We start from the raw sequence: 24,841 nt of genomic DNA, 5'->3' as shown, positions 1-24,841 counted from the left end.
TTCAATACAATATTTCAAGTGTTTTAAAAAAATGGGACTTTGCTATACCTAGTCAGAGGCTGAGCCAGTGTCACTGAGCTGGCCTTCCTACAGATTTTGGTATGGGCAGAAATAAATTCTTGCAACTTGGTTCAGAAAAGCATGTAAGTGCTGTTAGATTTAGGTAGCCCCTTACAATTATCACTTGTGTTTTAATGATCTTGCCTGAACAGGGTCTTACAGACTAACATGTCATGCAGGGGAAATGTTGCCTTCTGCTCTAATTCTAATGTGAGTGGTTGTACAAAAATACATATATTTATATAAGTACACTCACATACATATAAAAATCATGAGTTTATGATAAGCTGATGCTGACTATCTGACTAAGATGACACTAGGGTGAATCACTGCTGCATCAAATTTGCTCAAGGTCAGACATATTTTCTGTTTTCTTTTTCCTTTCTTAATATGGCTTTTTTTCAAGGCGACCCATTTAAAATATGAAAAACAAACAAAAAAGAAGTGTCTTTGAAAATGGTTGTGGCTTATTTGCATAAGTAAGTCTTTTGGAGGAGAAGAATACACATGCTATATTTTGTCTGGTGGCATCTATTTATCTCTTTTCTTTACTTTTTTCCAACCACATTTAGGATTCAACTTTCTTGTGTGAAACCAGTGAGATTGCTTTTCTGTTGCAGACATCACACAAATGACCTGTCAGATACTCACTGTGTGACTCACGTGTCATAATGTAGAGAGATCAAAAACATTCAGCCTGGAAAAAGTGGAAGAAAAGGTCTTCACAGTCAGGATTTCCTCATGTAAGTTAGGAGCAGCTCTGTGAAAATCAGAAGAGTTAAGTGTGTATAAAACAGGATAGGGCCTCATGTCAGCAGCTGAAAGGTTAGAAAGTATGAATTGTTGAGATGATGTGACATTTTTAATTAAGGAAAAAGAAAGAAAGAAAGAGAGAGAGAAAGAGAGAAAGAACAAAAGAAAGAACGAAAGAACGAAAAAGAAAGAAAAAGAAAGAAAGAAAGAAAGAAAGAAAGAAAGAAAGAAAGAAAGAAAGAAAGAAAGAAAGAAAGAAAGAAAGAAAGAAAGAAAGAAAGAAAGAAAGAAAATGCAAATACTCTCCAGCAAAACAATCAGAGAAACATCCTGAAAATAGAAGATGTGTCTCAAGTGGCTAGCACTGAGGTAAAATCAGCACATCACTGTATGAGATCAGAATCAGGCCCAGAAAACTCAGAATAAAAATGTCTTTCAAATAACACTGCTAAGAAGTTTTCCAGATAGCTGATACCATTTACTGCTGTGTTTCCAGCAGTCTCCTTGAAAACATGCTCATAATCAGTTGCACAGAGGCCACAAATGCCCTGCAGTTAAGCCAGTCCTGCACCCACAGCTGAAATCGATGAGGACATTTGGCAAGACACCAAAACTGTTTCCTGCCTTCTCCAGTACAAAAGTAACTGATAAGTCTCTTTCATTTGGAAAGCTGCTGTTGTCCCATGCACCCAGGGACCTTATCAAACCCCCAGGCTCTGCCCTTACTGGTGCCTGCTGGTGGGAGGCAGGGTGGAAAAGGTGGGAAGAGGCAGCAAGCCTCTGCTTGGTGCACATCAGCCAAGGGCTCCTGGCTGGGCAAAGCAAGTGGCTGGAGCAGAGGCCTGCCTCTGCCCATGGGGAGAGAAGAGCCAGTCAGTTCACTGCATGCATGGGGCCACCTCATTGATCATCTGCTTAATGGTTTCCAGATAGAAAAAAAGACCTGTAGCTGCAGCAGAGAGGTGCTGCAGACTGGCAGTCCTGGGGACTGGCTCTCCCCCATCAGTATGTACTACTATAGCCCAGCATAGGTCGTCCCCTTGTTGCTGGCACCCTGACACATCACTCCAACAATTAATGTGCCTTGCATCAGGGTTGCACCCCATAGGGAGGAGAAACATTGGCTTTTCATCTCTAATAGCGACAAAATCTGGCATTGTGTGTGAAATTACATCACTGTGCAAAATGCAATGATCTAGCAGGTAATATCCTAATACTACCCTTGTACCATGACTTCAAAATACATGCTACTGAATTACAACATGCAGACACTATTGTGCTATGGAGGTACCTGCAAAATTAGTCTTGTCCCTGCACATTTGTGCCTCCACTACCCACCCATCTCCTTCCCCAGCCTGCAGTTGCTGATATTGGGATTTCTTCTGGTATTAACAGCAGGAGACATTAAAATTGTGCTGCCTGACAGTAAGCCCTGCCTGAATTAAGCACAACAAGGCCAGTGTGAGGAGCAGAACCCTTTGGCCTTTTGTAGAACAAGTCCTGCTCCTGAAGAATTCCTTTATGAAATATATTCTTTTGAACAGACTTATTTCCTGTAGATATTTTCTTGGACCCAGCATAGAATTTCTTTTAGGATCAGAGAAAAATGAAACCAGCAAGTAGCCAGGGATCTGTGAACTTTGCTGCAATCTGGAAAGCGCTACTTAACATGTCTAACATGCCCCATGCAGGACAGGAAATTCGAAAATCGTGGTCTCCCTCATCTCAAGGGAATGCCATGACTTCCAGACTCCTGGCCCTTAGTATCCTCCCTCTCTCAAATTTTGAAATCTAAATAGCATAATCCCAAGAGCAGGAAATTCTAGGGAAATGCAAGAGCAATGAACTTTTCAGCTAAAAAAAATAAAAAAATAAATTGTACCTATCTCTATCAATGTTTCTTAATTTTCAGAACAAGTACAGGTTTGTGTCTGCGAGCTCAATTCGTAGCTTTGCACTAAAAATATCTAAACCATGATGCAACCATAACAGCACTAGCACAAATATTCTGAGTTTACTTTGGTATCAGTGCAGAAGTTTCCAAGTTTAAGAAGAGTTAGACAACCAAATGAATGAAAATGATCCCCCTTTTCTTCTCAGCCATCTCTAATTTTTTGTTCTGGTCCCTGCTCATCACGTATTTTCTTACTCTTTTTACCAGGCTTTATTTAAATGGGCTGGTGCCACCCAGGCAAGCCCCAGCTTTGTGATCCTGCAAGGTGCTGAGCATTCTTCTTTTGATCCAGCAGAAACCAGAAAAATTCACTTCCCTTCAGGTCTTTGGGACTATCTTTGCACGGAAATGTATGTTTTAGCTCCTTGTGGGATTAGAGCCAGCAGGGCAGCACTTTGCAAGGCATGAATCATTTTTATATCTTGGTTATTAGCATTGACAGTTTGGGCAACATTCTGTGCACTAAAGCACAAAACTCTGATAATCTGTACTGCCCACAAAGTACTGAAAGTAGTTGTATACAAATGTGGAGAAAAAGGTTGTGTTAAATTCTACCTTCTGCTTTGCTGATTTTTCATTAGAGTGATAATTCAATGACTACATATTTAAGCCTGAGGATTTAACTTGCAAATGTACATTGTCATCAATGAGCTCTTTTAAAAATATTGACAGAATTATTTTTTAATTGAAACTGTCTACAAGGAAAAAAAAAAGATAATCATTGCTGACAGATTTCTTAAGGCTTTTGTTCTCAAATTTTTATTTAATTTGTTGAAGCTGCTAAAATGTATTTCTGCTTAAGACTCCTGAGACAAATTAAAATACACAAGGATAAGGAGAGTGCTTAACTCAGACTGATATCGTTTTTGAATTTTCTATGCTACCTATTGCATTATGTCTGTAAAGCCTTATGCAAGTGAATAATTTTGCATAGTTAAGTAGTCCCTGCTAAGCTAATTTTTATCAATTGCATACAATCCAACAGACCACTGAAATGCGTAATGCTTATGAATTTGCATATATCTTTGCAACTCTAGGGCTTTTTGTTTTCTTTCAGACAGACTCAAAGTTGTAAAAGGCAAAAAAGAATGAAAATATTAAAGAGAAAACAAGTCAAAGGAGAAATATTTATATATATATATGTATATATTCATGTAAAACCAAAAAGAAACTGAAAGACAACTGCTGAGTTGACATAAATAGAAGATTAGGCTGTATTTCAGTAACTCCGCCAGCTATGGAGCATATCAGCCAAATCCTGAGCTCTGATCTTACTCAAGAGACTGTTCCCTAGTAAAACTATAATAGCATTAGAGTTAGAAATCTCAAATACTGTAAAAGTAACAGAATTCCAGAGCAGTAATAAGGGAGGGGATTCCAGACAGTAGGACAAGTAGCCTAGGGGCCAGAAAGGGCTTTGGCAGATTCTGGTCTTAACTATGTGAGCTTTTTACATACACAATTCCAGGACTTCGCTTACTTCACAGTTAGCCTGGTGCAAATGAGATCAGACTAAAGTATGCCTCTGATTTCCCTCATAAAATTACTGTAGACTACAATGTGAGGATAATCCCCCACCCCAAAACTTAAAGCAGTTCACATTCATGAGGGAATCATAAAAACGTAAAAGGTATTGGGCATTTAAACTTCTTTAACATGGCAAAATAACAGCTTAGGAAATGTATTTTGTCCCACTGGGAAAAGGAGTGAAAAAGGTTTTTGCCAAAGTTCGTTAGGACATGAGGTCAGCCGAGCTAATTAGAGTCCCAGAAGTATCACGTGATTCTTAGTCATAACCAATGCTGTTTGAAACTCAAAATGCACAGTGAAAAGCAGCTTCGAAATTATTTAAGGCATTTAGAAAGTGAAATGCTGCATTTTCTACTTCAGTGAACATTTTAACAGTTGCAGAAGAAAATACTTCCAGCTCACTGCCTGTTTGGGGATGCAGCTCGGACTTCGGCAAGAAGCACTTTATGGCCCATGGGAAATACTCGTCATAGCTGCCTCACCAGGAGTTCTTCAATCAACCTTCAGCAAAGCCATGCACCGGTACAGTTTTCTGTGAAGTCAGTAACAGCAGTTAACACCTCTACATGCTTAGGGAAAATCTGCAGTTCCATAAGAGATGATATAAAAATACTTTGTGACCAACCAAACTGTAGCCTCTTTGAAGAACTTGTTGAAAGCTTTTCTTAGTACCAGATTAGGTGTTAGGAGCTTGATGAGTGATGGCACGTGGTGTCTTATTATTATTTGGGGAAATAGGTTTCCTTCCAACCACCTCAAAGAAGCTGACAATTTCCCCCATACTGGTTCACTAGCTGCCAATTAATTTAAACATTAAACTCTAGGCACTCATAAAGGTCAATGCATTGCAATTGTATTGGAATTCTACAGGCTCGAGTAAAGTGATTGTATAACATAAAGAGACTGTCTGAAACAAGAATTGGAGATGGCCCAAATCCTTCTCTTTCAAGAGTTACACTGGAATGAGTTACCTATTTACGTGACTGTTGACTCAGTCAATATTTAAAAGTGCATGATGTTAAGACATTTCAATAATAGCAGTGTTAAGAGGAGGCATGTTTAATATAGTATCACTTAGATTTAACTAGAAATGGGGTCCCCATTGTTCTAGATGTTATACAAAGAGAAAGTGACAGATAATCACTGTATTGAAAAGCTTGAGACTACAGCTAAAACAAACACAGAATGCAAACAATCATGTAAAAATAATAATGAGTTTTGAGAAAGATGGGGAAACACAGAGTCTACTGTCCTCATCCCTAAGGGTGTCTTCTGTCATGTTCTTGTGTCATACTCCAGGTTCCAGGAATCCTAGGGGCCAAAGAAGGGTAATGGTGTTTATAGAAAGGTTGCAAAAAAATTGGTTCTTATGATAGGGGTCTTATGGAGCATTGTGACAAAATAAGGAGATTGTTTACTCAGTATAAATGCACTTGTTGAAGTTGCTGAACAATAGCTTGAACTGTGATTCAAGTCAGATCTCAGGAGACATTTTGTCCCCTTTATATCACAGGCAGGATGAAGGAAAAGTATGGTGAACAATTGTTGAGCGAGCCATCCTGAAAATGGACCTAGGGTACAGTATTATCAGTGGATTATATCAAAGGAACAGAAAGATGAAGGGGTGATGTCTTTGAATTTAACTTGAGCAATTTGGGAGCTACCACTTTGAAGCATTTTCTCCATTCTGCATTTACTCTAGGAAAACAGGATTAGGAGTGGAAGACAGTGGCCAAGGAGAGATGTGCACTGGCACCTCCAGCCCCAAAGTCTGGGCAGCTCTGGGTGACAGTCCTAGAGGAATTCCTGGGAACACAACTAATGCACCTGGTAGGCTTTGATGTAATGGTCCATCCATAACTCTGCGTCTGGTCTCAGTCTGAAGTATCTAGTGCTAAGCCTTGCTAGAACAATCTCATCCTTAACCCTGCCTATCAAGTGAAGAAAACTCCAGCAGAGTGTCTGGTGCTGAGCTCTCCATGTCTGCAGAGTGGTGCAAGTGGTTACTGCAGTGGGAAGACCTGCCCTGAAGGACCTCAGCACCCACCTGTGCCATGAGATTGTTGAGAGTGTGGACCATGGCCAAGACCTGTGACACAATGTACCAAGTCTGGAGTCCCAGCAGATGCCAAACAGTGTGCTTTTGGGAAGCACCTGGCAGCAGGAAGGGATCTGGTGCCCTGACGGGTATCAGTACACAGGCACACAGAAAATGCTAGGTCCATTCCACAATGATGAGGGTTTGTGAAGGGGAGAGAAAATACGGAGAAAAGGAGAAGGTTGAAAAGGAGAAGATGAGGAGTACAGAGAGATGCTGAAAGGAAGAGTTTCAGAAGGGGAGGGTAGGACAAGCAGCCAGTTGGCATAAGGCAAAGGAGGGCTGTGCAAAGGGGTGTCCCGAGGCTTTGACTTCATCTGTTGCTGTTTTCACCAGTCTCAAAGAATTTCTCTCTCACCTCCTCATGCTGAGATGCTGAGGCAAGAGGAAATCACCTTGCGGTTCCTCATGTCTCAATCATTGCAATATCTCCCCTACAGAGCTGTGGCTCTGACATGCTGCTTGTGCAGAATGGATCCTATTATATCTGGGAACTGTTTTCACTCCCTTCCTTAAAGTAACTGCTGTCCGGGGTGCAGAAGCTCAACATTTCAGTGGCTTTGATGTGGTCACACAAGCAGACTGGGAGAAACTTTTTAAGTGTTTTGACTGACTTCAATGGAGAAAGTAATGAAAATTGGTTTATTGTGTATGGGAGCATCACAGATTTCAGGTCTGTTTCCCTTATCACTAGCATCATCAGCAGTTCTCCAAGATTCACAATGTGGGATCAAGCAAGTGGCTGGTCTTGACTTGGGCTCTCTGCATGGGTGAGCACTGGTGGACCTTCGTGCTCTCCTGGCTCTCCTCAGCTGGGCTTGAGGAGCTCTAGATTTCAATTAGGGCTGCAGCTGCAGCTGCAAAGTTCTGATCTGAATCCAAATTTCCCAAAGCAGTGCTCAGTTGATTTAGTGCCTTGTCGAAAAGAGCCAGCACTGAATTTTAAAACTGAAATCAGAGCCAAACTTCCTCAAAGTCTGGGAATGTTCTGATATAGTGGGCTTGCTTGGAGCCCATCTCTAATGTTAGCCATATATATAAAAGGCCCAAGTCTACTTTCATTTCCATTCACTTGACGTGAGAGCAGGTTGGAGAATTCTCTTGTAATACAGGTTTGTTGGAAAAGGATGATAGAGTCAACCTGTTATTCTCCTGATTATCTACAGATTGAAAGGAAAAATTCTATACAAATGTAGTTTAAAACAGAAATATTTCTCTCCCCAAAAATGTTTCCAATAGTTTTCATTCTTATTGTTTCTAAACAGTTTTATGCTCTTACCTTTTTCACAATGCGTCATTTCTTCATGACATAGCAGCACTCATGCATATCGTGCAATTATAAGTATTATTATTGAGGACATATCATCATGTCATGATCATAAGTGATATGTTCCATTTCATTCCCTTTATTTTGTGTGGCAGCACTGCTTAATATGAACTAATACATCTCATCCTCTTTTCCAGCTCAATATGCAGCTTGCGGGAAAAATTGTCACTTGATAGATATACTGTGAAATTTTATATTATTCTAAAAATGATACACAGACAAAATACTATTCAAAACAAAAATGTTAAATATAAGTATGGTTATGAAAATTCAGTCATTAAAAATGACTTGAAAGTCATTTCTTTTCATTTCCTGAAATCCTACTTCAAGGGAGCTTCTGGAAATCCTTGATATGATCAGGAAGAAAAATGAATGAGTGAGATGGAAGAGCCAAACCTGACCAGTTCAACTTTACCTGTATCTGCACAGAGTTTAGAGGATTAGGTATCGATTTTTCTTAGAGATGAGAACCACGTCTATAGAAGTGAAAAAACATTTGCACACAAATCTGCAAAAGCACAAAAAAAGATAAATCCCTCTCTGTCAAAATGCCTTTAAATGACAGGCCGAATGTAGCCATGATGCAGTGTGGTAATCCTGAAGATGGACAGTCTGATGGAGGCATACCCTTCCTGGCATGGACCTAGCCCAGAGGGCAGGCAGTGTGACACAATAGGATGGAGGGGAAGAAAACCCAGTATCATGTAATGTTCCGGGGTGGTTTCTAATCCCAGGAACTGGAAGCCTGCTTTGCTGTTGGCAAAGACTATTTACATCTCCCAGATTCATTGCCTAGACAGAGCAGCATCAGGCCTAACACAGCTCTTGCTGGGCAGCAGCATTCGACCCTCCAGCATGGTGTGGATGTTGCAGATGTGCCTGGTGCCCTGTGCAAGCCCCTGCCCTGGCCAGATTCTGGCACAGGGACAGTGCTCAGGCGGGCAATGAGGTCGCTAATCATGCTGACATGTCTCCCAGGATAGAGTCATTAACCTTGAAGGAATGCTCTATATGCAGATTCAATACATCCTTTGTTTTTAATGACTATGCGGTATTAGGACACAATACATTGAAAGTCGCAGCCACAAATAAGTCCACAAAGGTATGAGCCTGAGACTTGCTGTCTTGGTTACTAACACACTGCATAATGCAGGCCACAAATTTTCCCAGAAGATAAACTCTTTTGGCATGTTAGCACACACAGAGATAATGAACAAAAACTGGGGAAATGATATGCAGTAATAATTTTAAATGTTGCTATTCAGGGTGTTTGGTATCAAAGAGCTTTTGTTTGCTTGGTTTGAGTTTCTCTTTGTTTTGTTTTGCTCATTTTTTAGGCCATCCTGGGTATGAACATCCTGGCTTGGGATCTAAGATAATGCTATCGTCTGTCTTCTTTCAGACTTAATGTATTTTCTTTGCTCAGAGCTTTTCTGCTACCAGCAAACAGCACTTACTGGGAGGAAATCACATTTCAGTCATCAACCATTAATTTATCATGGTAATGCTTTAATTTGTATTAGTGTTAGATTAAAACCATTGCTATGATTATCTTAAATATTCAACAGATGCAAGATTCCTCACTGTTAATACCATGCATCTTTCAATTGGCTTGTTCAGGAACAGTATTTTCAACAGTAATCCAGAAAAAAAGATGCAGTATATGATCATGTTCACAATAAAGACATAACTGGCATAATACTTTGTGCTTAATTAACATAAAAAAATGATGATGTAAGAAATAAAATTCTTCACTTGATCTACCTGAGCAAGTCAGAAGTTCCCAAACCTCCGTATTTTGCTCAGGATTTCCTAGGTAGACCAATATTACCCCTGTATTTAACAGCACCCATTGAGCAAGTATCATGACCCTGCTCTTCACACCATGGACAATTACTTCGTGCAGTAAATCAAGGACTTCTGGAACACACCGGACTTTCAGCACATGCACAGACCATCTGGGCACTGCATGTGTATGAACGCCTTAAAATCTGCATTGACAAAGCTTCCGGATGGAAAAAAAAAAAAAGATATGTACAGGAAAACCCAGATGTATGATAGCTATATCTGAGTCTGATCACAGGAGGAATTGTGAAAGGGCAGACTAGGCCACATATGACCAGAATTCTTAGAAAATACTGTTGCTGAGCTCTGACAATCAGCTACAGTACACATGCAAAATTCAACTTTCTTTTCATGGGGAATGGAAAAACCACACTCCTGACAAATTTCAAATTCCAGTAGCAATGAAAAGAAGCACTAGCCCTTCCTACAAGTGAGGGGGAAAAGTGTATTGAAAATCAAATTTTTTGTCAATGCATTTTTCCTAAATGTCATTCTAAAAGAAGCTGTGTGTGTGTTGCCAGCTTCTGTGAAAGCATCTAAGGGAGATATACACCTAGGAAGCTTTCACCCAGAAATGTCAAAAAAATCAGCCAGAATTGTAAACATCTGGCACAATCAGAAGTAACTTCAAAAAGCAATCTTACACAGGGCCATACCAGACAAATTTAGCAATGTTGATGCTCTGTCCATAGCAAAGGGTGTTTAATTCAATTTAAGAGTCTTCACAGATGATTGTATCTTTTTAATTAAATTAATTTAAAAGCCTATTTTATTTTTAACTGGTGAAAATTTCATGCATAAACCCAAGAATAAACAAACAAATAGAAAGATGCTAAGGAAGCAGGACAATAATATTCCTTTATGTACAAGACAACTTGATTCATTAGAGTAGCGTGGCAGAAGCAAACTTTTAAAAGGGACTTAAATGTGGTCAGTGTAATCCAGATCGAAATCTAGCCTGGTTACTTCATTGTAATTGAGATCAGATTCCGATGCCACCAGCAAAAGCTGCAAATACTCCTCTGAATGCTATTACTTCATCCCCACATTTGCTGGCAGGGAGTAGCGATACATTTTGGCACCTGGGACGCCTCCTTCCCGGATTGCTTCTGGCTGCTGCGGCGAGGGCACCCTCTCACTGTGGGCCAGCGGCCAGTGCTGCTGGCATGGGTATTACTGGCCGGATGATGCCCAAGGCAAAAGCCAAGCCTGCCCTGCTGGGGCTCTGTCCAGGGGCTCTGTCCAGGGCCACAGGGACCCATCAGCCAGCAAAACAATCAGACGACAAGGGTGTCTGAAATGAACCAGGTAAGAGGAAAAGTGACCCGATTCAGAACAAACTCTAAGTCTGATGGAGGGGAGGTGCATCTGTATTTTCCTAATTTTGACCAGGACTCAGAGGGAGGGAGCCAGAAAAAAAAATAGCACTAAAGGAGTTATTTTCTCATGGTATCTCCAGCCAAAAGCAAGTTGTTACCAGAAGTCTTCTGAGACACATTGAGTCAGGAACAAAAAAAAAAAAAAAAAAAAAAAAAAAAAAGGGTTCTGGGACTTAAGGCAAGATTTAGATGACTTGAGGCACCCACTTCCAAAGCTGTCATCCAGAAAAACTCCACCCAGAAGCCACATAACCCTGCAAGTGCCAGCATCCATAGGGCTCCAGTGGGGTGCAGACGCGGGCCTCAAGCCCCACACCAAGCTATGTGGCATGGGCAAGCCCAGCCACAGGCACAGAGACAAATCCCTGGCTACAGACTGTTAATACTCCCAGAGACCAGGAAATATGAACCAGGAGGGTTTTGTCCACAGGCATCTGTGCTCTGAACAAAGCTACATCTCTGCTGGCTTCTGCTCTCCTTTGCCAGCCCAAGTCACATTTACCCCACTGGGTCTTTTCACACATTTTATGGGCGAAAGCGAACATCTGATGTGGGGTGGTCTGGCGAAAGATGGCTCAGTCCCGCTCTGGCCCGGAATGCTCCAGGACGCGGGTCCTCTGCAGAGGTGGGCAGGTTGCTCACATCACAGACAGCAGATTATGGAACAACAGGGCCTGCGGTAGTTCACCGGAGTCCTTAAAACAAACAGTACCCCTGCAAATGAAGGCACTGCACCCCAAAAAGTGATTCACTTTCTTTGGGCTGCATCCATTCTTGGGCTGCTCTTCAGGTGTGAGTGGCAAGACAGCATTAGGAAGGAGAAGAAGGCTTTATCTGTTTTCTGTAATTTTCATATGCATATCTATTGCATAGGTTTATGTAAACAAGTGTATAAGTGTAAGCATTTACATGTGTGTATTTTCACTTATGAATATATATGTATGAGTACTTGCACATTTAAAATATCTGGGTATTTACTTAGATTATGAACAGACTATTTCATCCTGCATTAGCAGCACCTCAGAGCCTCAAGCAGTAATTTTGTGAGGCTGGAAGCCTGCCTGTTTATGCAGAAAATTGTCAAATGTAATTTTTCCTTTAGCTCAGACCCTCACTTCTCAGTTAATACTATAAAATCAGATCAAGGCACATCACCAGAGGTTCAGCACTGTGCATGTGTGAGCAGGTGTCCCATCCATCTCTGGTATTGATACTAACATCAGCCCATGAGAGAGACTCAAACAGCAGTAAATAAGTTTGACACTGCTTTAGCAACTCTTTGAGTTGTTTTGTTTTGTTTTGTTTTTTTAAAAAAGGGAATTGAAAGCAGTACTAAATAAAATAAGAGGGGTCACAAGTCTGTGGCCAAAATTGAACAATAAGCATAGTAAACTGTTGGGCAATAAGAAACTAGAAGAGTTTTTCTTGATTTTTTGTTTGTTTGTTTGTTTGTTTTCTACCCTCCTTGAATGTTTTCCACTTCATGTCAACCACTGGATTGTGGAAATTGATTCCTTCTGGATCTTTCCCAGTTGTGTGTGCTGGGACACTGGCAGGCAGCAAGACAGGCAAAGCATTTGCCTCTGATTCAAATTTCTCATTTCTTCTGTGGAAATGAAACTCTTTCCCTCTACAGTGGGTTGAATTTATCCTGTAAGAATGGGAGCTGCAAAGGGGTTCGGAGCTCCAGCATCCACCCAGTCATCTCCAGTGGCTTCTGACCCACTGAGTTTAAAATGCATAGTCGTCTATATATTGCAACTGTTAAACTGCCAGTCAGAGCAGAAGGGGTCGTGGTGTGCTGCTACATCACTTTCCCTCCAAAAGGTTTGAGCCTGGTTTGAAGACTGGCTGAGATGCTGAAGGCCAGTCAGTTTTGCTGTCCTGTCAGCCACCAAAGCCCAGACCTACCTGATGGCCATCTCTGTATCAAGGAACAACACAACCAGCCACCAAGCACCACAACATTTTCAAATAGAGTACTGAAGCTGTCAAAAACAGTGTTAGGATCTCCAGTTACTTCAAATGGGCTTTTGCTCTCTCACCCTCATAAGACCTTATAGACTGTTATTCTGATGGCTTCCCTTTACTTGTAAGTACCTGGTAAATGCCTCGGACTATCATGGGGTCAGCGAGCAGTTCTGCCTGCAAACCGAGCCCAGGGGGTGTGTGGACCCGGCACCTGGGAGGGCAGAAGTCACAAGACAAAAGCTGCTGTCACACATGTGCCTCGGAAGGGACTTCCTCCAATCGCCTCCAATACGTGCAGAAAAGATCTTCAGGTTGCAATATAGCTGAATACTCGTCAAGAAGAAACTGCTGTGGTTTAGATGAGGTTGATGATCATTCCTTGCTAATGGAAGAAAGCTCAATGCATGCATGACCTTTAGAAGAGTCACTCGAATGACTGAGAACTGTCTAAATAAAAGCAGAGTTTGGCTCTGAATAATCAGTAGCTTAAGAATATCAATAGCATGTCAGTGGCTTAAGGGAAAAATGCATTACAGGTGGCTTTATAATTGACCAGAGAAAATCTTGGAAATTTAATCAACACATTTAGTCTACACATCAACAATTCAGTTCACAGATGTTTTGTTAAGAGGCCCACAGGCCTTATGTTGAGGAAAAAAAATCCATTCAGTGATCTCTATTTTTACTCAGATTGTTGAGTGAGGAGAAAATAGATGCCTTGGTTGACAGTCAAGGTCCCATTTCACTACACATGGTCTGCATGTGAAGCAGCAACCAGTTCATCCCAGTACATTTGCAAAGTGAGCTTATAACAAAAAAGCAGGTGCATAAAAGGAACACAAGCTAACGGATTAAAATTAATATCATACACTTCAGCCAGCACCACACACCAGCCTGTAGCCATTCTCAAATATTTTGTTGATTAACTGGAACTTCTCAGATGCATGAAGCTAAGCAAGTCTGAAGTTTTCTGTCAATGTGTGAGACACGTAGTTTATCCCCTGATGCCTTTGATGAGTATAGCTTCTTCAAAAAAAAAAAAAAAAGTGTTACGTATTTTTTATCATAGGTTTCATTAAAGGTTATAAGAGGAAAGAAACTTTCTGTACAGTGAAGAGAAAAAGCACTGTTTCTGAATACAAAGTATCCATGTAAGATGTTATTGCTTGTTCTTCCAATGCAAGCCAAATCTTTATCAGCTCATTTTTATTAGCATTATTGATGCATCAGGAAAAAAAGTAAACAACCAGAGAGTGTTCTTTAAACAGATAATAAAATCCCTCATTCTCAAAATCGAAAACAGATTGCTTCATGGCTGAAAAAAATGGTCTCATCGTAGGCATTGTTTTACAAGGGAAAAAAGACTATACTCATTTGTAAAATGAGGAACTTTCACAAACAGTGAAAACCAAAAGTGCTGACACAAGAAAGTAAGAATGTTACCACAGTGCGATGTGAAGAAAAGAGACAAAAAAATCCAAACCTCTACACTTTCAGTCCTATACATATGTGCCCTCACTATATTCGCTCACTCACTCATTCTCTTTTTGACGCAATTCAAATATTTTAAGGGGAAAAAAAATTAAAAAATCTTCCTGTCAAGTTGGCTTAAAGTGGGTTCACGCTGATAAGATGTATGTATGCCCAGAAGTGTTTTCTTCTTCATGTGTTTAAATTTGACTGTTTATTCTATTAAGGAAACAGAAGAACCTCATTCTGTATCTGCAGACTCTGCGTAAAGGTAGAAGAGGCAGAAGCATTCTTGTTATTGCCAACCTTTCTCTTGTGCCCTTCCTTGTTTCACTTATTTGAATGATTTTTGCTTTAAGTTCTCTGGAGCAGGGATTATATTTCCCAAAAGTTGCATAGTGACTAGAACAATGGTTCCCTAGCTTTGGTGGGAATTATTACCACTACTATGGTCTCAATAATAACATTAAGAAGGACAGATTTCTCTTTAAAAAATGCCCCACTCCTTCCGCATTGAGAGGAACATATGAAAAATATATTTAAAATTAACCTACTTTATTATGTTTGACATCATTTACCTAAGAAAAAGTAGAAACAATGAGTCTAAAAATCCCCCAGAATAAAACAACATAGATAGTACTACTGAAGAATTTTGCACAAGTGATAGTACTCCCATAATTATCTAAGAACTAGAGTGGAAAAAAAAGAATCAAATTAATCAATTTTGACTTCTCCTTAGAAAAATAGTAACTTTCCGTCTAGCAAAAACAGTAACTCTCTGCTTCCTGATTACTGTCTTGAAGAACATATTTTAAGCATCCTGTTTCTTCAGTATACCTAAGCTGCAGACCAAGACTGTGATCTAACACTTAGTCAAGAAGGGATCTTCCTGGCATTGAGCCTTCTGGTGGGCATTACACGAAGACTTGGATGAGCCAAGCCTCACATGTTTTTTTCAGAGGCTGTGATGACCACCTTATGTTGACATCAGAAGAGACATTTGCTTCTCCAGACAACAAACTGTTGAAACACTAAGACCAAACTTTTTTATGAAATCAGAAGTCTTAAAGAACATACTGCCAGTAGGACATGTGTTTCATCAACCAAGCATTACAGTCTGAGAAGACAGAAAACTCAGCAGTGAGTCAAGAAGGATGATTATTTCAGACTTTAATAGCAGCAAAAATCTCTGTACTAATATTTAGGGAAAATTAATGGACAATTTGAGAAAAGGACATCTTTGTAAAAGGTAAATAGAGAACGATAATCTCTTTTACATGGATTTTCGGTCAATCTTCATAATGACAATCTTTATAGAAATAACAATGATAATAAACATATGAAGTGTTAGCTATCTTGTCCAAACAAAAAAATACGATGAACTGGTGAGGTTTCTTAAATAGTAGTACTCCATTTTGCATTTAATGCAGGAAAAGCGGAAAAAGTGGGAAAGTAGAAGAGTGCTCACAAGTCTTTACCTGAGGGACCGTAGTTGTTGCAGATTTTGTTGTAGGTGTTATGACAAGAGAAGACAGCTGAAGGAAGATACGACAATAACAGATTGAATTTTGGTGTTGTGGGAAGCATTCTGGGAAAAGGCATCAGAGAATGTTTAAGAGAGTCATGCATGAGAAGGATTCAGAATTGTCTTTGAGCCAAAGGAAGGGCCATAAAAGGGATGTATAACCTCAGTCAGATAGATACGCTGACATTGAGCTGTACAGAGTCCTCAAAGTAAAGGTGTAAAATATTTATTTGGCACAGAGGTGAACTGGGACAGGCTTTATATATAACAGATATCTTTTTAGATCTCTTCTTTACAGCTTCTTACTTATGGTGTGATTCCTGCTTTTTCCAGTCATTGTTTAGCTGTCTTTTTATTTTAGATTATGACTTAAAATTAGAACTGCTGAATATACTTGCTAATTGGGGAGCATCAAGGAGACTGAGATATTTGGATCACTTAGATCCAAATAAAGCTCCACTTGTAACTACAGATATTTTCCAGATCTGTGAAAAATCCATGCAGCTGCTCAGGCACTGAGATACAAAAAGATACCTACTCACCCAAGTTAAAAAAATACATATTTGCTGTGTGCTCTAGTGAATTTGTTGGAGAGCTATTATCTGAAACACATTTAGTTAATTGTACCACTGCCACATTCTGTATTGAATTTGACGATGAGGATAGTGGTATTCACTGTTTTCTTCCTTCTCATTAAATTCAGATTTGCTCTTCTGTCTGGTATCTAAAATATTGGAAACAGTAGAACAGAAAATCTATGTGTGAAGTCTGGCTAGACCTTAACAAAACTATGAATCTATCTGCCCTTTTTCTATGAGTCTATCAATTAATGTCTTTTACCAGCTATGCAACCACAGTGGAAATGCAGGCTTGTATTTTCAGATGTACATGAGTTACACTTTGAAATGAGTAGTAAATACCAAGTATAGCCACGATGTTCTTATATATCCTTATGAGTTGGTGGTGATTGTCAGGACCTTCCTTTGATGGCTAATGATGCATCCTAATAAAACTTTTGGGAGTACAGGTACAGATGTAATTCTCAATAAGTCTAGGACATGGGCTTCTCATTTTAATCTGCTTAAAGGAATATGTTTGGCTTTGAAGGAGAGGAGATTGAATCAATAGCAACTTTCAAGAGAACCATGAGGGCAGAGAGAGAATAAATGATAGTGGCGACAAGTTGAGAAGACTAGAGAAGTCTGTAAGTAACTGCTACAGAGATTTTTCTTTTGCAAGGCGTTTTGTTATCAGACAGTCACAGTTTTCCCCTTCCTCATCCAACACGTGTGACATAAGGCTGCTGAATAAGAGGTTCATTTGCTATGTGAATGTGAAATTGTCGTGATCTTTAGACATCATATTAGTGTATAGAAATGGCTAATGAAATATTGTATCTCATAGAAAAACACCATAAATATGACTATTTTGAGAACCATCATGAGACAGCTCAAACAGAGCTCCCACATGCAAGAAATAGGTTCACCTTTAGTGTATGCTTCACTTGATACGTTCAGGTTTGGTGATTACAACAGCCTGAAACTAAAATAGTAGGCTAATTATGAGCTGGAATGAACTTCCCGAGTCACTGAGTTCATCATCTCCTGGCGTTACTGGCAATGTTATATAATGGCCACATAAAGCAAATGAGATTCAGCTGAAAAGTTACTCAGTTTTTGCTGCTCCTCCCACACAAAGGATTTCCACACCCTCTCCACTCCGACAGTCTAGAATTTCTTCTCTTTTCCTGCCTAATTTCAGATATAGTATATACACATTTGTTCTTCTGCCAGCACTGAACTTTGGCATATACGGTTCTTGTCCCTCTCCATTTTTACCTGTTTGATTTATTTGTAGAGAACAGTCATATCCCTGATTGGCTTTCATTTTCTTAGGCTTAGAGAGCTAGGCTCTTCCAGTTTTCTCCTGGAATGTGGTCTTCTCCTCCCATAATCCTCTCTGCAACTTCTCTGTACCTGACCAGAAGAGTACATAGTAATCTGGACAAGTTTTGCTAAATACTGTACTAGGTAGATAATACTCCCATCTCTGCCAGAGTATTTCTTAGGTGTCTTCTTTAAGGCAGTGTCAGGTTGGTAGTTCCCAGTAACCCTGTGAGCCATTACTATGAATACATATTGTTCTTCATAACATATTTCCAAAGAGTGAGTTTCAGTATATAGAGAAAATCTTGGCATTAACCCTAAACAGTATGATGACTTAGTACTCAATATTAAATTTCTATTTCTATTACACCAACCCTCATGGTCAGCCCAATTATTCTAGTATTGCAGTATCATCTCAGTTCTCTTTGGCAATAAAAATGCCCCCACAGATCTCTAGGGAGAGCCTGACATGAGATCAACCCTCAATATCAAATTCTTCAGGATTTGCCCTTGTCTACATCCATCGAAACATATAATTTTCTTTGGAGCACCAGGTATGGTTGCCTTCTCTTTTCATTTTCCACCATACAGCTCTTGTACGTATCCCCATCTCTCTGGTCTGGGCTGTGCTGCAAGACTAACTGGTTTGCTGAAGTCCAGAGAGTTTATACCTATTGTAGTTCTTTTGCCTAGAAAGTCAACTGTCATATCACAGAATAATGTGTATGGAATAATACCCCACCAGAAAATGTACACTGTATTTTGTCCCATTTTTGAAATACTTGATTCTTCCTAGTGCTCAACAGTACATCCTTCTGATCAGGACATACTGAAATGCTGCATGTAAAAAGTTATCAGCAGCTACACCTGTTAAGCAAAATTAATCAGAGTGGGAGGCGAGAATTACAATGGTAAAGATTTGGATAGATATAATACGCTAAAAAAAATGAATGCTTCCCGACAACTCTGTATTTTTTAATTCATAACAGACTTTACATTTACAGGAAACCACTTCTAAAATGCACCAGATTGCAATATTTTCCATGTCAGCTATTTAAACTGTTCCCAAGAGCTTTCCCTTTGCCCACCCTCCAAACTTCCTTCTCCCAGTTCAGCCTGGAATTCCATTATAATTGAGCTGATCCAATTTTTGCTCAAACCACTTTCACCGCTGGCAGTCACTAGCCTCATATGAAATAACTTTGTGAAGCTGACAGAACTGGAATTTGATCTCCTATGCAGGTCCATGTTTTCCAAACACATTCTGGTAAAAGTAGGAAGAGATTGCATCATTAAAGCCTGCAGTCAATTCAAAGGACTTTTCTCAGCTCTGCGTCGCACTTTGTGACTTTGCAAAGAGGCGTTCAGAAAGTTCACACACAGTACAGACCAAAGTTGCCCATTTCCTTCATCATCATAGGGTGGAATTAAAAACATTTGGCCAAGCTGCCTAATAGGCAGCTGCTTGCAATTAGATGGAGCATTACATTCATTTCTTAACTAACTTCACAACTGGATAACTACAGTATGAGCAATATACCGTGAAAATTTGCCAGCATGTTTAACTTATCTGCATTTCTAGTGGTTTCTGTACCTTGCCCTCATTTTTCCAGTCTGCCTGCATACTGTCTGACTCTCAGCATTCCCACCCTGTTGCAATATGGCTGCTTAAAGTTTTAAGCAAGATTTTTGTCACTCTTTACGTAGATGTGCAGCTCTGTGGTAGGACATAGGTTGCAAAACAAATGTATTTGATCTTACTAAAAATAGCATTAGTGTCTGAACAGAAAGCCAATGATATCGGGTTTTTTATATACTGCACTTTCATTTCCCCTGCTAAGCTGAGGTTAAGTCCTACTCATCTCGCTTACACGAATAGTCCTACTGATGTGGTCTTGCACAGAAAATTAAGAAAACATTTTTACTGTTTCTTCCCAGAGCAGAAACAAAGTGAATGGTACTTCTGAAGAAGCAGTTGCTTTTGCTACTCCTTTTAAAAGACATCCCAAATTAAAAGACAGAAAGCCTATGCAACAGAAAACACATCTGACTTCAAAAGCTATAAACTCTGAAACTGTATGGATACTGAAAAGTAAATTAATAAAATTTCTGCTTCCTATTAGTTTCTACTGGAAGGCACCAATATCCTTATATTTATCAAGGGCCATAATATTAATACAACTGGCCTGAAGACAGATGCAAGTTCAAAGAGTAATTGGATGTAAGGGAATCTATTGTGCCCAACTGTGCAAGATCATTTGTTGAATTTCTTCTCCTTCTCTGACTAAGAAAAGAAAACCAGTTCATGTCTTGACAATTTTATTATCTGGAGAAGCGCACAGTGGAAAAATGTAGGGTACAGACCAAGGTCAAGGTGAAGGCTGGCAAAGATCTCATTCTTTCTGTGCACTCAAGGGAAGCACTGTAGGGCATTGTTTAAGGAGAGCAGAGGAGACCAGTTTGCTTAGAAAGCTGAGGAAAGGAGGAGGAAGAAGGACAACAAAGAGTGATAGAAGTGAGGGTAGAACATGCACCAAACATAGATATCCTTTATAGCATAAGAAATCTGAAGATCTCCTGTACCTGTGAAGGTGGAGCACTGCCAGGGACAGGGCTTTTTGCTGGCTACAGTGGAAGTCCTGCTTGGCAGCCAGGCCAGTCAGATAAAGGGAAGGGTAGGTTACTCTGAGATGCTGAACAACAAATTTTGGAGTGTTAATGTGCACTGTGGGTTAGTGTGCACCCATCCCTATATTGATTCTTGCTGCTTCTGTTGTTGTTTGATAGGGAAAATTGCTGGTCAACAGCCCTACCAAGGTGGTTGTGACTGCTTCTTCTCACACCAATGTATCTGGACAAATGACCAAATGAAGGAAAAGTTCACCAGGACTTGTCTAATGATAGGCAGCACTGCCCCAGATGATAAAGGCTGATCCAGGTGGGGAGAAAGAGATAGGACACAGTGAACTCTGTACACCTCTCCCAGTGCTAGGGGAAAAACTCTCGCGTTTTCTATGCGGAGTAATAAAGAAAGCATATTCAATAGGGTGCAAAGGCAGGAAAGTGTTCACCTGAAAACAAGCTGATACTCCTTACACTTATAATGTTTAGTCTTTTATCAACATTTCTCAAAACTACTCAGAATCAGAAAATTAAGCCTACCCTGGCGGCTCATCTTCCGGGAAAGCACACAAGCCACCAAGCACTGCTGATATTTTCAGAGTGTAAAAAGTATTTCTGGGCCTGTGTGTGACAAAGAGGAAGATAGTCAAAGCTGTGAGAGTTTACTGGTCCCTCATTTGTAACGTTGAAGGTTACAGAACTATCTATTCAAAGACAGACTTCCTTAAACACACATGTTTATATTACATCTTTAACCAAGGATCTCAAATATGAGTTCAAAATTTCACTAAATTGGATAGTTACCAAATTTAAAAGAAATTACTCACTGGTATCCAAACTGTCATTTAATTTAAGTTACTGATAAACTTGAGCTGACAACAATGGGAACAGGAATTAGTTTTTCTAAGAGAATTGGGACAAAGAAACTCTCATAAAAGAGCTAACTTCAAAGGAGGGAGGTCAAATAACCTGCTGTTGCATAACACATCATTATGTTGGCATTCTCCTTGGTTCTTGAATTTAAACTCTGCAGAGAGGATAAGGATACTAAAAACTAAGTCCTTGGAGTTTCCACTTCCTATTAGTAACTGTGCTTTACTGGAAGCAATTAATATCTATAAATGTGTCACGGGATACAATATTAATGCATCTGGAAAGAACCATCATGTGTTTTTCCCTCTCCCATCCTTACACATATATCCTGTGTTACAGGATTTTCTTTCTTTTCCTGTATTCAAGAACTTGTCTGAAGCATCTAACATTCAGAGCCTATTTGCTCACCCTAGCCCTAAGCTGGTCTTCAAACAGTTGGTGCAGAGAAATTGTTGAAAATTAGATTGTACTAAAAAGCTTTCAAAAGAGCATTCAAAATAACTAAAAACATAGAAAATTTAGAGCCTGTTTCCTTCAGCCTGCCATTCCCCTCCCCTTGAAAGTCATGGTTGCCTTGACTTAAACAAGCAAAATTAGTGTCAGAACTTATCTTAGAGGTGAATTTATGTGGCCAAGATGGAAATATAGTAGTTTGGAAATACCTCTGTGCCTCAGAAGATTGGCATTTTCAGCACTTTATTTTCCCCGATCAGCCTTCATGTCCCAGAGTCTCCCACACATACATCCATACTGCACCCCAGCAGAAACAGTCCAGCTGCCCAGCAGCATCAAGCTTTCCTGTAAAGGAACATTAGACACATAAGCTTAGCATCACAAGAGGGACAAGCATGTCAGATGGACAAGTTTGGCAGCTACAATTGGCCAAGACATGTACGTGTCTGCAATATATGCTCTTGGTTTCCTAAATTCAATGCCTGGCTTGCCTGCTGCCACCAAAGACATAATGTCTCAGAGAAGTCCTGTTCTGCCCATAGACACAAAATCTCAGAACCGATGCCCAAGCATGCTCCCATCACCAACACAAAAAGATGGACTAGGAAAAGAAGGTATTTTTCATGTCTGTTCCCACCATTTTTAATATCATATGTTCATAGTTAAAGCACAGATGTAGACTTGGGAGTTGGACACCATGTTACAATCCTTCTTCCTAAGGGAACTTAAACCTGTTCAAAGCAAGTGCCTAAATGGTGTTTGCAGGGTCATTCTCACATTATGGCTTGATGAAAACACATTCAGATTAAAACGAAATAGACGCCACAGGAAAAATAAAAAGATTTCTAATGCATTAACTTTAATGCTTCACTGTTGGTAACCTGGTAATTTGTTCACCTATGCTGCTGAATGCTATGAATCTCACCTCTGCACAAAGCAAAGCAGCCTGTGCATTTAATGCCTTGCTAGTCTCAACCAGGGAGTCTCTTGTCTTTTTTTTTTTTCCCTGATATATATATGTTCTTATAGTAGATATAATGGACTACAAGGATTGCTTGATTTTGGTGTGGAAACCATTACTTTAAAACAACAAGCAATGACATATCAGCAAGCATCCACAGTTAAAATGCTGGCTAACTAGCTAAGGTTCTGGAAGGCTTCTATCTCTACTGTGAAAAAGAAAATGTGCAAAACATCTTTGAGAGAATAAAAGCCAAGGTCAGCTCAGTCCCCAGGAGCTATCCTTGTTTACAAGTATGGCAAGAGTTTGCAAAAGCTGGAATTAAGTTAGTCTAAAGTTACATTAATGTACCTGAGATTGGAAACTGGCACTATGCACCTCTATAGAGATTAAGTGTGAGGAAAAAATGCCCTTTGATAGTTATCACCTCATTGTCAGGCAGTTAATTTTACCACAAACCGTTTGATGTTTGTCAGTGACAAGAAAGCTTTATCCTTCTCACATGATGTGACACAATCTCTGGACCCAGACTCAGAATATATCAGCCGATGTCAACACTTTCTCCTTCCACTTTCTAAATATTGCTGATCAGGCCAAGTTTCATTTCACTGAAAAGGCCACTTTCTTTGCTGGTTGGGTGGAAGAGAGAAACTCAGAAGAGTTCAGACACGATAGCTATTGTCTCTCTCAGTTTAGACTGCAACCTCTGCAGATTTCACTGAAAACTTCCCTAGATCTCAAGCGTGCAAGGCAGCAAAATCCTCTTCACTTCAGGACAAGAATTTGCTGTCCAGGTACCAGTGCTTGGGCCATGCTTATCTGCCTCCCATCCCCTCACTGACCCTCACTCAGACCCATTCTGCCAAAAGAGGTACTCCTGAAAAGAGAGCCAAGAGTGAAAGCAGAAATGTTTACAAACAATTTGGTGAACTACAAAAAAAAAAAAAAAAAAAAAAAGAATTTCAAGATGCCATGTTCCCACCCTCTTTATATCAATTTTGCAAAACTGTTGAATTAATGTTTATGATAAATACATAAGTAGGATAAATATTTTTTGAGTTGAAATTGAAACAGAGCTCTGATGATTGATGGTGATAGGTGCATAGGATGCAACAGGATGTCTGACAACTGCTGGCTTCTGTCATTTCTGGTCCTATCTAACACACACAGTCTCCATCCCAGAGTATTCAGGCCACACTTGTTTTGTTCACTGTCTTTCTACATACTTTTGTCACACACATTTGTCCTTTACGCCTTTTTATATCAACTAATCTAAACCAAGAGACCTCCAGAAAAAAAAAAAAAAGAAAGAAAGAAAGAACTTACTACACATTTGAAGCTACCTGTCATTAGCAGTTTTTTCCATTTGAAATTCACATTATTCATGTTCTAAGAGTGCTGCCTTCACATGTCCTCCTCTATGTGTTGGTCTTCCTAGTGCCTGGTCTTCCTTGTGCTTCATGTCTGTCGTCTCCTCAGGAGTTAGTGGCACTAACATAATCTTATTTTTGTCACTTAGGACATGAAAAATACTGTGCTCCTCATGAAAAGGCCTTTTGAAAAGAGAGAAATCTAAGTCAAAAGAGTTGAAAATTGTGGCCTTGATAGCTTACTAGCTACACTGAAGCGTTAATATGGGATTGGTTGTAGAAATGGTATCCTGCTCTAAGAATATTTCTGTCCAAATTTGAGTATTTATTGATTAGGAAATATAAGATGTAAAAAAAAAAATTAAAAATAAAAAAATAATTTAAAAAAATCTTTAAAACATAGCAAAATATTTGAAATGGCAAACCGTTTAACGGAAAGTCCCCTCGGTGGATAAAGGACATCCAATTCTAATTTTGTATTCAATTAAGCTTTTTATTTTGGGCCAAAAAAAAAATGTGATTTCACTCAGGGAATTTTGAGTTGGTCCCTTTGAGAGCTGTAGGCATGTTCTTCTCTTGGCAAAAACAAAGAAGAGGGAGGAGAAATGGGATAGTACAAAATGTGAAGCACAGTTTTAGCGTTTCCAGAAACAAAGGGGTTGGTCAGTCAGGTCAGATACTCTGGGATGACAGGTGAGCCAGAATGGGCTTTAGACCCTGTGACAGAATATTATCTGGGTACAACAAAATCCCTTTTCTTCACC

General features: G+C 39.7%; 1 long non-coding RNA gene across 1 annotated transcript in view; it reads right to left on the bottom strand.

Moving 5' to 3' along the window:
• LOC106032532 (uncharacterized) overlaps positions 1 to 24,841 on the bottom strand; it is a 65,860-nt gene that overhangs the window by 9,027 nt on the left and 31,992 nt on the right. The window contains exons 6-7 of the long non-coding RNA XR_001204912.3: positions 21,956 to 22,091; positions 712 to 820 (exon numbers count right to left, since the gene is read on the bottom strand). This is a non-coding gene — a long non-coding RNA (uncharacterized lncRNA). The remainder of the gene's footprint in view (positions 1 to 711; positions 821 to 21,955; positions 22,092 to 24,841) is intronic.

Source organism: Anser cygnoides, chromosome 3 (assembly GCF_040182565.1).
Source record: "Anser cygnoides isolate HZ-2024a breed goose chromosome 3, Taihu_goose_T2T_genome, whole genome shotgun sequence".
Taxonomy (NCBI): Eukaryota; Metazoa; Chordata; class Aves; order Anseriformes; family Anatidae; genus Anser; species Anser cygnoides.
This window is presented reverse-complemented; position numbering and strand designations above follow the sequence as displayed.